Here is a 13,177-nt window from a genome sequence, read left to right as displayed (position 1 = left end):
CTTCAACGCAGCAACCCTATCTTATGTTCTCATATTTGGACCGACATCCACCCAGAGTCGCATTTCACCAGCTGACCGAGCTTATTAACGAGTCAACATTCACATGAATGAGCTATAGCGAGGCCTAGAAGGGCGACGTAAGGGGGAGAGAAACCAAACAGGACATCATAAGGTAGGGTTGCTTCACTGAGCTCTCGGGTGACGTCATGAGAAGGGCTGGGCTTTGAACACATAAATTATCTGATCAATGATTGGTCGGTAAGTTCCAAACCCAACCTATCAGATGACGTCATCCGAATATTTCAACAGACCAAACGTACCTTATGTTCTCCTTTTTTCACCGTCTTCCGTCCATAGTCGCATTGCAGTAGTTGACCGAGCTTATTAAAGAGTCGACATTCACATGTATGAGCCAACGAGGCCAAGAAATGCCACCGTGAGCGGAAGAAATACCAAACAGCACATCATAAGGTAGGGTTGCTTCTCTAAGTTCCCTGATGATGTCATGAGAAGGGCGGGGCTCTGAACCCACAAATTATCTGATCAATGATTGGTCGGTCAATCCCAAACCCCACCTATCAGATGACGTCAGCCGACAACTTCAACGAGCAAACAATATCTTATGCTTACCTGTTTGGACCGTCTTCCGCTAAGAATCGTATTTCAGCAGGATAAAGCCGCCGTCATTTCACATAATCCAGCGAGGCTAACGAAAAAAGGCCACCGTGACCGGAAGAGGAACCAAACAGCACAACATAAGGTAGGGTTGCTACTCTGAGTTGCCCGAGTGACGTCATGAGAAGGGCGGGGTATTGCATATACAAACAATCTGATCAATGATTGGTCGGTCATGCCCAAGAGCCACCTATCATATGACGTAATCCTTATGTTCTGTTTGGAGCGTCTTCTGCTCAGTGTCGCATTTCAGCATTTGCCCGAGCTTTATTATTATTATTATTGTTATTATTATTACCATAAGGAGTCTTCTAGCCAGGGAGGCCAAGAAAGACCTCCGTGAGCGGAAGAGAAATCAAACAGCACAACATAAGGTAGGGTTGCTACTCTTAGTTGCTCGAGTGACGTCATGAGAAGGGCGGGATTTTGTACCTATAAGGCATCTGACCAATGATTGGTCATGTCCAAGCCCCACTTATGAAACGACGTCATCCGGCTACTCCAATAGAACAACCCACCTTATGTTCTATTTGTACCGTCTTCCCCCCAGAGTCGCATTTCAGCAGTTGACCGAGCTTATTAAAGAGTGAGTCAACAATATTCACATGAATGAGCCAACGAGGCCAAGAAAAGGCCACCGTGAGCGGAAGAGAAACCAAACAGCACATCATAAGGTAGGGTTGCTACTCTGAACTCCCGGGTGATGTCATGAGAAGGGCGGGGCGCTGAACTCACAAATTATCTGATCAATGATTGGTCGGTCAATCCCAAAACCCACGGTCCAAACAAGAGAACATAAGATAGGGTTGCTGCGTTGAAGTACCTGGTTGACATCATCTGATAGGTGGGGTTTGTGATTGACCGAACAATCATTAATCAGATAATTTGTTGGTTCCGAATCCCGCCTTTCTCATGACGTCACCCGGATTCCTCAGAGTAGCAACCCTACCTTATGTTGTGTTGTTTGATTCCTCTTCCGCTCACGGTAGCCTTGTTTGGCCTCGCTGGATTATGTGAAATGAAGGCGCCTTTATCCTGCTGAAATGCGACTCTGAGCGGAAGACGGTCTAATCAGAACATAAAATAGGGATGTTGCGTTGAAGTACCTGGCTGACGTCATCTGATAGGCGGGGTCTGGGTATAACCAATCATTGGACACATACTATGTGGATTACAGAGCTCCACCTTCATGACGTCACCCGGGAACTGAGAGTAGCAACCCTACCTTATGATGTGCTGTTGGTTTCTCTTCCGCTCACGGTGGCCTTAATTGGCCTCATTGGCTTAATCATGTGAATGTTGACTCTTTGATAAGCTCGGTCAACTGGTGAAATGCGACTCTGGGCGGAAGACGGTACAAATAGGAGAACATAAGGTGGGTTGCTCTATTGAAGTAGCCGGATGACGTCGTTTCATAGGTAGGGCTTGGACATGACCAATCATTGGTCAGATGCCTTATAGTCATCTCATAGGCGTGGCCTGGGTACAACCAATCATTGGACACATACTATGTGGATTACGGAGCTCCACCCTCATGACGTCACCCGGGAACTGAGAAGAGAACCCTTACTTATGATGTGCTGTTTGGTTTCTCTTAGGCTTAAGGAGGGCTTTCTTGGCCTCACTAGCCCATTCATGTGAATGTCAACTCTTTAATAACCTCGGTCAACTGCTGCAATGCGATTATGGGCGAAAGACGGTCCAAAAAGGAGAACATAAGGTAGGGTTGGTGTGTTGAAGTACCCGGAAGACGTCATATGATAGGTGGGGTTTGGAACTTACCGACCAACCATTGATCAGTTAATTTGTGTGTTCAGAGCCCCGCTCTTCTCTTGACGTCACCCGGGAGCTCAGAGTAGCAACCCTTCCTTATGATGTCCTTTTTGGTTTCTCTTCCCCTCACGTCGTCTTTCTCTGCCTCGCTGGCTCATTCGTGCAAATGTTGACTCTTTGATAAGCTCGGTCAACTGCTGAAATGCGAATTTGGGCGGAAGACGGTCCAAATAGAACTTAAGGTAGGGTTGATTCGTTGAAGTATCCGAATGACGTCGTCTGATAGGTGGGGCTTGGACATGACCAATCGATTGGTCAGATGGTTTAGGGGTACAAGATCCCGCCCTTCTCATGACGTCACTCGGGCATCTTAAAGTAGCAACCGTACCTTATGTTGTGCCGTTTGATTCCTCTTCCGCTCACGGTGGCCTCGCTAGATTATGTAAAATGACGGCGTCTTTATCCTGCTAAAATGCGACTCTGAGCGGAAGATGGTCGAAACATATCATAAGATCCCTAGGGCTGCTGCGTTTAAGTACCCGGTTGACGTCATCTGATAGGCATGGCCTGGGTTTAACCAATCATTGGACACATACTGTGTGGATTACAGAGCTCCACCCTCATGACGTCACCCGGGAACTCAGAGTAGGAACCCTACCTTATGATGTCCTGTTTGGTTTCTCTTCCGCTTAGGGTGGATTTACTTGGCCTCACTGGCTCAATCATGCGAATGTTGACTTTTTCATAAGCTCGGTCAACTACTGAAATGCGATTCTGGGCGGAAGACAGTTCAAATAGGAGAACATAATTAGGGTTGCTACAACGAAATATTCGGCTGACGTCATCTGATAGGTGGGGTTTGGGATGACCGACCAATCATTGATCAGATGATTTGTGTGTTCAGCGCCACTCCCTTCTCTTGACATAACCCGGGAACTCAGAGTAGCAACTCTTCCTTATGATGTCCTCTTTGGTTTCTCTTCCGCTCACGGTGGCCTTTCCTTGGCCTCGTTGGCCCATTCATGTGAATGTTGACTCACTCTTTAATAAGCTCGGTCAACTGCTGAAAGGCGACTCTGGGCGGAAGACGGTACAAATAGGAGAACATAAGGTGGATTGCTCTATTGAAGTCCCCGGATGACGTCGTTTCATAGGTGGGGCTTGGACATAACCAATCATTGGCCTTATAGGTACAAAATCCCGCCCTTCTCATGACGTCACTCGGGCAACTCAGAGTAGCAACCCTACTTTATATTGTGCTGATTGATTTCTCTTCCGCTCACGGAGGCCTTTCTTGGCCTCGCTAGCTAGAAGACTCCTTATGGTAATAATAATAACAATAATAATAATAATAAAGCTTTTGCAAATGCTGAAATGCGACACTGAGCAGATGACGCTCCAAACAGAACATAAGGATGACGTCATATGATAGGTGGCTCTTGGGCATGACCGACCAATCATTGATCAGATTGTTTGTATATACAATACCCTGCCCTTTTCCTGACGTCACTCGGGCAACTCAGAGTAGCAACCCTACCTTATATTGTGCTGTGTGGTTCCTCTTCCGGTCACGGTGGCCTTGCTTAGTTAGCATTGCTGGATTATGTGAAATGACGGGGGCTTTATCCTGCTGAAATGAAACTCTGAGCGTAAGACGGTGCAAACAGGAGAACATAAGGTAGGGTTGCTGCCCTGAAGTTGTCGGGTGACGTCATCTGATAGGTGGGGTTGTGATTGACCGACCAATCATTGATCAGATAATTTGTGGGTTCAGAGCCCCGCCCTTCTCATGACATCATCCGGGAACTCAGAGAAGCAACCCTACCTTATGATGTGCTGTTTGGTTTCTCTTCCGCACACTGTGAATTTTTTTGGCCTCGTTGACTCGCTCATATATGTGAATGTCGACTCTTTAATAAGCTCGGTCAAGTACTGCAATGCGACTATGGGCTTAATACGGTCAAAAAAGGAGAACATAAGGTAGGGTTGGTGTGTTGAAGTATTCGGATGACGTCATCTGATAGGTGGGGTATGGAATTTACCGTCCAATCATTGATCAGATAAGTTATGTGTTCAAAGCCCAGCTTTTCTTCTGACGTCACCCGGGAGCTCAGAGTAGCAACCCTACCTTATGATGTCCTGTTTGGTTTCTCTTCCGCTCACGGTGGCCTTGATTGGCCTCAATGGCTCAATCATGTGAATATTGACTCACTCTTTAATAAGCTCGGTCAACTGCTGAAATGCGACTCTGGGCGGAAGACTATCCAAACAGGAGAAATAAGATAGGGTCGCTGAGTTGAAGTATTCGGGTGACGTCATCTGATAGGTGGGGTTTGGGATTGACCGACCAATCATTGATCAGATAATTTGTGGGTTCAGAGCCCCGCCCTTCTAATGACATCATCCGGGAGCTCAGAGAAGCAACCCTACCTTATGATGTGCTGTTTGTTTTCTCTTCCGCTCACGGACGCATTTCTTGGCCTCGCTAGCGAGAAGACTCCTTATGATTGGTTATACCCAGTCCCCGCCTATCAGATGACGTCAGCCAGGTACTTCAACGCAGAAACCCTACCTCATGTTCTCCTATTTGGACCGTCTTCCGCCCAAAGTCGAATTTCAGCAGTTGACCGAGCTTATTAAAGAGTCAACATTCACATGAATGAGCCAGCGAGGCCAAGAAAGGCGACGTAAGGAGAGAGAAACCAAACAGGATATCATAAGGTAGGGTTGCTACTCTGAGCTCCCGGGTGACGTCATGAGAAGAGCTGGGCTTTGAACAGATAAATTATCTGATCAATGATTGGTCGGTAAGTTCCAAACCCCACCTATCAGATGACGTCATCCGAATACTTCAACACACTAACCCTACCTTATGTTCTCCTTTTTTTGACCGTCTTCCGCCCATAGTCGCATTGCAGTAGTTGACCAAGCTTATCAAAGAGTCGATATTCATATGTATGAGCGAACCAACGAGGCCAAGAAAGGCCACCTTGAGCGGAAGAGAAACCAAACAGCACATCATAAGGTAGGGTTGCTTCTCTAGGCTCCCGGATGATGTCATTAGAAGGGCGGGGCTCTGAACCCACAAATCATCTGATCAATGATTGGTCAGTCAATACTAAGCCCCACCTATCAGATGACGTCAACCGACAATTTCAACGCAGCAACCATATCTTATGTTCTCCTGTTTGGACCGTCTTCCGCTCAGAGTCGCATTTCAGCAGGATAAAGCCGCCGTCATTTCACATAATCCAGCGAGGCTAACTAAAGAAGGCCACCGTGACCGGATGAGGAATTAAACAGCACAACATAAGGTAGGGTTGCTACTCTGAGTTGCCCGAGTGTCGTCATGAGAAGGGCAGGGTATTGTATATACAAACAATCTGATCAATGATTGGTCGGTCATACCCAAGAGCTACCTATCATGTGACGTCATCCTTATGTCCTGTTTGGACCGTCTTCCGTTCAGAGTCGCATTTCAGCAGGATAAAGGCGCCTTCATTTCACATAATCCAGCGAGGCCAAACAAGGCTACCGTGACCGGAAGAGAAATCAAACAGCACAACATAAGGTAGGGCTGCTACTCTGAGGTACCCGGGTGACGTCATGAGAAAGGCGGGGTTCGGATCCCATAAATTATCTGATCAATGATTGGTCGGTCAATTCCAATCCCCACCTATCAGATAACGTCATCCGGCTACTTCAACGCAGCAACCCTACCTTATGTTCTTCTATTTGGACCGTCTTCCGCCCAGTGTCGAATTTCAGCAGTTGACCGAGCTTATTAAAGAGTCAACATTCACATGAATGAGCAAGCGAGGCCAAGAAAGGCGACGTAAGGGGGAGAGAAACCAAACAGGACATCATACGGTAGGGTTGCTACTCTGAGCTCCCGGGTGACGTCATGAGAAGAGCTGGGGTTTGAACACATAAATAATCTGATCAATGATTGGTCGGTATGTTCCAAACCAAACCTATCAGATGACGTCATCTGAATACTTCAACACACCAACCCTACCTTATGTTCTCCTTTTTTGACCGTCTTCCACCCATAGTCGCATTGCAGTAGTTGACCGAGCTTATTAAAGAGTCGACATTCACATGTATGAGCGATCCAACGAGGCCAAGAAAGGCCACCGTGAGCGGAAGAGAAACCAAACAGCACATCATAAGGTAGGGTTGCTTCTCTGAGCTCCCGGATGATATCATGAGACGGGCGGGGCTCTGAAACCAAAAATTATCTGATCAATGATTGGTCAGTCAATCCTAAGCCCCACCTATCAGATGACGTCAGCCGACAACTTCAACGCAGCAACCTTATCTTATGTTCTGTTTGGACCGTCTTCCGCTCAGAGTCGCATTTCAGCAGGATAAAGCCGCCGTTATTTCACAAAATCCAGCGAGGCTAACTAAACAAAGCCACCATGACCGGATGAGGAATTAAACAGCACAACATAAGGTAGGGTTGCTACTCTGAGTTGCTCGAGTGACGTAATGAGAAGGGCGGGGTATTGTATATACAAACAATCTTATCAATGATTGGTTGGTCATGCCCAAGAGCCACCTATCACATGACGTCATCCGGGTACTTCAATGCACCAACCCGACCTTACGCTCATTTTTGTGGGTCTTCTGCTCATTGTCGCATTTCAGCATTTGCCCGAGCTTTATTATTATTATTTTTTTTTTTTTTTTGCTTTGTCGCTGTCTCCCGCGTTTGCGAGGTAGCGCAAGGAAACAGACGAAAGAAATGGCCCAACCCCCCCCATACACATGTATATACATACGTCCACACACGCAAATATACATACCTACACAGCTTTCCATGGTTTACCCAAGACGCTTGACATGCCCTGATTCAACCCACTGACAGCACGTCAACCCCGGTATACCACATCGATCCAATTTACTCTATTCCTTGCCTTCCTTTCACCCTCCTGCATGTTCAGGCCCCGATCACACAAAATCTTTTTCACTCCATCTTTCCACCTCCAATTTTGTCTCCCACTTCTTGTTCCCTCCCCCTCCGACACATATATCCTCTTGGTCAATCTTTCCTCACTCATTCTCTCCATGTGCCCAAACCATTTCAAAACACCCTCTTCTGCTCTCTCAACCACGCTCTTTTATTTCCACACAACTCTCTTACCCTTACGTTACTTATTCGATCAAACCACCTCACACCACACATTGTCCTCAAACATCTCATTTCCAGCACATCCATCCTCCTGCGCACAACTCTATCCATAGCCCACGCCTCGCAACCATACAACATTGTTGGAACCACTATTCCATTAAACATACCCATTTTTGCTTTCCGAGATAATGTTCTCGACTTCCACACATTCTTCAATGCCCCAGAATTTTTGCCCTCTCCCCCACCCTATGATCCACTTCCGCTTCTATGGTTCCATCCGCTGCCATATCCACTCCCAGATATCTAAAACACTTTACTTCCTCCAGTTTTTCTCCATTCAAACTTACATCCCAATTGACTTGACCCTCAACCCTACTGTACCTAATAACCTTGCTCTTATTCACATTTACTCTTAACTTTCTTCTTTCACACACTTTACCAAACTCAGTCACCAGCTTCTGCAGTTTCTAACATGAATAAGCCACCAGCGCTGTATCATCAGCGAACAACAACTGACTCAATTCCCAAGCTCTCTCATTTCCAACGGACTTCATACTTGCCCCTCTTTCCAAAACTCTTGCATTCACCTCCCTAACAACCCCATCCATAAACAAATTAAACAACCATGGAGACATCACACTCACCTGCAGCAAACCTACATTCACTGAGAACCAATCACATTCCTCTCTTCCTACACGTACACATGCCTTACATCCTCGATAAAAAATTTTCACTGCTTCTAACAACTTGCCTCCCACACCATATATTCTTGATACCTTCCACAGAGCATCACTATCAACTCTATCATATGCCTTCTCCAGATCCATAAATGCTACATACAAATCCATTTGCTTTTCTAAGTATTTCTCACATACATTCATCAAAGCAAACACCTGATCCACACATCCTCTACCACTTCTGAAACCACACTGCTCTTCCCCAATCTGATGCTCTGTACATGCCTTCACCCTCTCAATCAATACCCTCCCATATAATTTACCAGGAATACTCAACAAACTTATAATTCTGTAATTTGAGCACTCACTCTTATCCCCTTTGCCTTTGTACAATGGCACTATGCACGCATTCCGCCAATCCTCAGGCACCTCACCATGAGTCATACATACATTAAATAACCTTACCAATCAGTCAATAATACAGTCACCCCCTCTTTTAATAAATTCCACTGCAATACCATCCAAACCTGCTGCCTTGCCGGCTTTCATCTTCCGCAAAGCTTTTACTACCTCTTCTCTGTTTACCAAATCATTTTCCCTAACCCTCTCACTTTGCACACCACCTCGACCAAAACACCCTATATCTGCCACTCTATCATCAAACACATTCAACACATTATTATTATTATTGTTATTATTATTACCATAAGGAGTCTTCTAGCCAGCGAGGCCAAGAAAGACCTCCATGAGCGGAAGAGAAATCAAACAGCACAACATAAGGTAGGGTTGCTTCTCTGAGTTGCCCGATTGACGTCATGAGAAGGGCGGGATTTTGTACCTATTAGGCATCTGACCAATGATTGGTCATGCCCAAGCCCCACCTATGAAACAACGTCATCCTGCGACTTCAGTAGAGAAACCCACCTTATGTTCTCCTATTTGTACCGTCCTCCGCCCAGAGTCGCATTTCAGCAGTTGGCCGAGCTTATCAAAGAGTCAACATTCACATGATTCAGCCAATGAGGCCAATTAAGGCCACCGTGAGAGGAAGAGAAACCAAACAGGACATCATAAGGTAGGGTTGCTACTCTGAGTTCCCGGGTGACGTCATGAAGGTGGAGCTCTGTAATCCACATAGTATGTGTCCAATGATTGGATATACCCAGGCCCCACTTATCAGATGACGTCAGCCGGGTACTTCAGCGCAGCAACCCTATCTTATGTTCTCCTGATTAGACCGTCTTCCGCTCAGAGTCGCATTTCAGCAGGATAAAGGCGCCTTCATTCCACATAATCCAGCGAGGCCAAACAAGGCTACCGTGAGCGGAAGAGGAATCAAACAGCACAACATAAGGTAGGGTTGCTACTCTGAGGTACCCGGGTGACGTCATGAGAAAGGGGGGGTCGGAACCCGTAAATTATCTGATCAATGATTGGTCGGTCAATTCCAATCCCCACCTATCAGATGACGTCATCCGGCTAATTCAACGCAGGCAACCCTACCTTATGTTCTCCTATGAGGACCGTCTTCCGCCCAGAGTCGCATTTTAGCAGTTGACCGAGCTTATTAAAGATTCAACATTCACATGAATGAGCCAACGAGGCCGAGAAAGGACATCATAAGGTCGGGTTGCGACTCTGAGCTCCCGGGTGACGTCTTGAGAAGAGCTGGGCTTTGAACACATAAATTATCTGATCAATGATTGGTCGGTAAGTCCCAAACACCACCTATCAGATGACGTCATCCGAATACTTCAACACACCAACCCTACCTTATGTTCTCCTTTTTTGACCGTCTTCCGCCGATAGTCGCATTGCAGTAGTTGACCGAGCTTATTAAAGAGTCGACATTCACTTGTATGAGCGAGCCAACGAGACCAAGAAAGGCCACCTTGAGCGGAAGAGAAACCAAACAGCACATCATAAGGTAGGGTTGCTTCTCTGAGCTCCCGGATGATATCATGAGAAGGGCGGGGCTCTGAACCCACAAATTATCTGATCAGTGATTGGTCGGTCAATCCCAAACCCCACCTATCAGATGACGTCAGCCGACAACTTCAACGCAGCAACCCTATCTTATGTTCTCCTGTTTGAACCGCCTTCCGCTCAGAGTCGCATTTTAGCAGGATAAAGCCGCCGTCATTTCACATAATCCAGCGAGGCTAACTAAACAAGGCCACCGTGACCGGAAGAGGAACCAAACAGCACAACATACGGTAGGGTTGCTACTCTGAATTGCCCGAGTGACGTCAAGAAAAGGGCGGGGTATTGTATATACAAACAATCTGATCAATGATTCGTCGATCATACCCAAGAGCCACCTATCATGTGACGTCATCTTATGTCCTGTTTGGAGCGTCATCTACTCATTGTCGCATTTCAGCATTTGCCCGGGCTTTATTATTATTATTATTGTTATTATTATTACCATAAGGAGTCTTCTAGCCAGCGAGGCCAAGAAAGGCCTCCGTGAGCGGAGGAGAAATCAATCAGCACAATATAAAGTAGGGTTGCTACTCTGAGTTGCCCGATTGACGTCATGAGAAGGGCGGGATTTTGTACCTATAAGGCATCTGACCAATGATTGGTCATGTCGAAGCCCCACCTATGAAACGACGTCATCCGGCTACTTCAATAGAGCAACCCACCTTATGTTCTCCTATTTGTGCCGTCTTCCGCCCAGAGTCGCATTTCAGCGGTTAACCGAGTTTATTAAAGAGTGAGTCATCATTCACATGAATGAGCCAACGAGGCCAAGAAAAGGCCACCGTGAGCGGAAGAGAAACTAAACAGCCCCATCATAAGGTACGGTTGCTACTCTGAGCTCCCGGGTGATGTCATAAGAAGGGCAGGGCGCTGAACACACAAATTATCTGATCAATGGTTGGTCGGTCACTCCCAAACCCCACCTATCAGATGAGATCAGCCGACCACTTCATTGCAGCAACCCTAATTATGTTCTCCTGTTTGGACCGTCTTCCGCCCAGAGTCGCAGTTCATTAGTTTAACGAGCTTATCAAAGAGTCAACATTCACATGATTGAGCCAGAGAGGCCAAGTAAGGCCACCGTAAGCGGAAGAGAAACCAAACAGGACATCATAAAGTAGGGTTGCTACTCTGAGTTCCCGGGTGACGTCATGAGAAGAGCTGGGCTTTGGACACATAAATTGTCTGATCAATGATTGGTCGGGAAGTTCCAAACCCCACCTATCAGATGACGTCAGCTGACTACTTCATTGCAGCAACCCTAATTATGTTCTTCTAATTGTACCGTCTTCCGCTCAGAGTCGCATTTCATCAGTTGACCGAGCTTATCAAATAGTCAACATTCACATGATTGAGCCAATGAGGCCAAGTAAGGCCTCCGTGAGCGGAAGAGGAATCAAACAGCACAACATAAGGTAGGGTTGCTACTCTGAGGTACCCGGGTGACGTCATGAGAAAGGCGGGGTTCGGAACCCATAAACTACGTGATCAATGATTGGTCGGTCAATTCCAATCCCCACCTATCAGATGACGTCATCCGAATACTTAACACACCAACCCTACCTTATGTTCTCCTTTTTCGACCGTCTTCCGCCCATAGTCGCATTACAGTAGTTGGCCGAGCTTATTAAAGAGTCGACATTCACATGTATGAGCGAGCCAACGAGGCCAAGAAAGGCCACCTGAGCGGAAGAGAAACCAAACAGCACATCATAAGGTAGGGTTACTTCTCTGAGCTCCCGGGTGATGTCATGAGAAGGGTGGGATTTTGTACCTATAAACCATCTGACCAATCGATTGGTCATGTCCTACCTTATGAAATCCTGTTTGGTTTCTCTTCCGCTCACGGTGGCCTTAATTGGCCTCATTGGCTCAATCATGTGAATGTTGACTCTTTGATAAACTCGGTCAACTGCTGAAATGCGACTCTGTTCGGAACACGGTCCAAACAGAACATAAGGTAGGGTTGGTGTGTTGAAGTATCCAGATGACGTCATCTGATAGGTGGTGCCTGGGCATGACCGACCAATCATTGATCGGATAGTTTATATATACAAAACCCCTCCCTTATCATGATGTCATTCGGGTAACTCAGAGTAGCAACCCTACCTTATGTTGTGCTGTTTGATTCCTCTTCCGCTCACGGAGGCCTTTCTAGGTCTCGTTGGCTAGAAGACTCCTTATGGTAACAATGATAAATAAATGATCGGGTAACTGCTGAAATGCCATTCTGAGCAGAAGACGGTCCAAACAGGTCATAAGACAGGGTTGGTTTGTTTTAAGTACCTGGATGACGGGTTTCTAACTGATTGAAGTTGGGAGTAGTGGAGTGTTGGACTTTGCCATTATTAGCCAGTGAACATTTTGATCACTGGGTTAACCACTCCCTCGACCCGTTAGGCAAATCCTGCGCATGCGCATTAGAGGCGTGACGTCACAGTTTCCAAGGAAACGGAGACGCCGTGCGAGGCGCTAAAGATGGCAGAATACGAGAATGTTGATATAGTCATGAATTTGGCAGCAAGCCAGATTACAAAAATGACGAACCCCCAACTAAAAACTGCCCTTAACACACTTTTGAGTGCCAAGAGACAAGAAGAGCCTGGAAACTCAATCTTGCTGGAAGAAATAAAAGACCTTCGAGAAGAAATACGGGAAATGAAACAAGTCAAGAAAGAAGTGGAGTTGCTAACTACACGACTGGACGATGCATCCACAATAATCCATGGACAACAACTCTTCCTGGAATCCATTGATAGCAGGGAGAGAGGCCAGAACATTCGTAGTCCTCGGTGTGAAGGAAGAAGCTGATGAGATGGGGACGTCGGATGATGAGAAAGTGAAGACAACCCTGGACGCTGCTGGATACACAGAAAATCTTGACATGACTGAATGGGAGTTAAAGAGACTGGGCAAGGAGAATGATGAG

This window comes from Panulirus ornatus, chromosome 60, assembly GCF_036320965.1.
Source record: "Panulirus ornatus isolate Po-2019 chromosome 60, ASM3632096v1, whole genome shotgun sequence".
Classification (NCBI taxonomy): domain Eukaryota; kingdom Metazoa; phylum Arthropoda; class Malacostraca; order Decapoda; family Palinuridae; genus Panulirus; species Panulirus ornatus.
The sequence above is the reverse complement of the archived record's forward strand: the minus strand, read 5'-3'. Positions refer to the sequence as shown.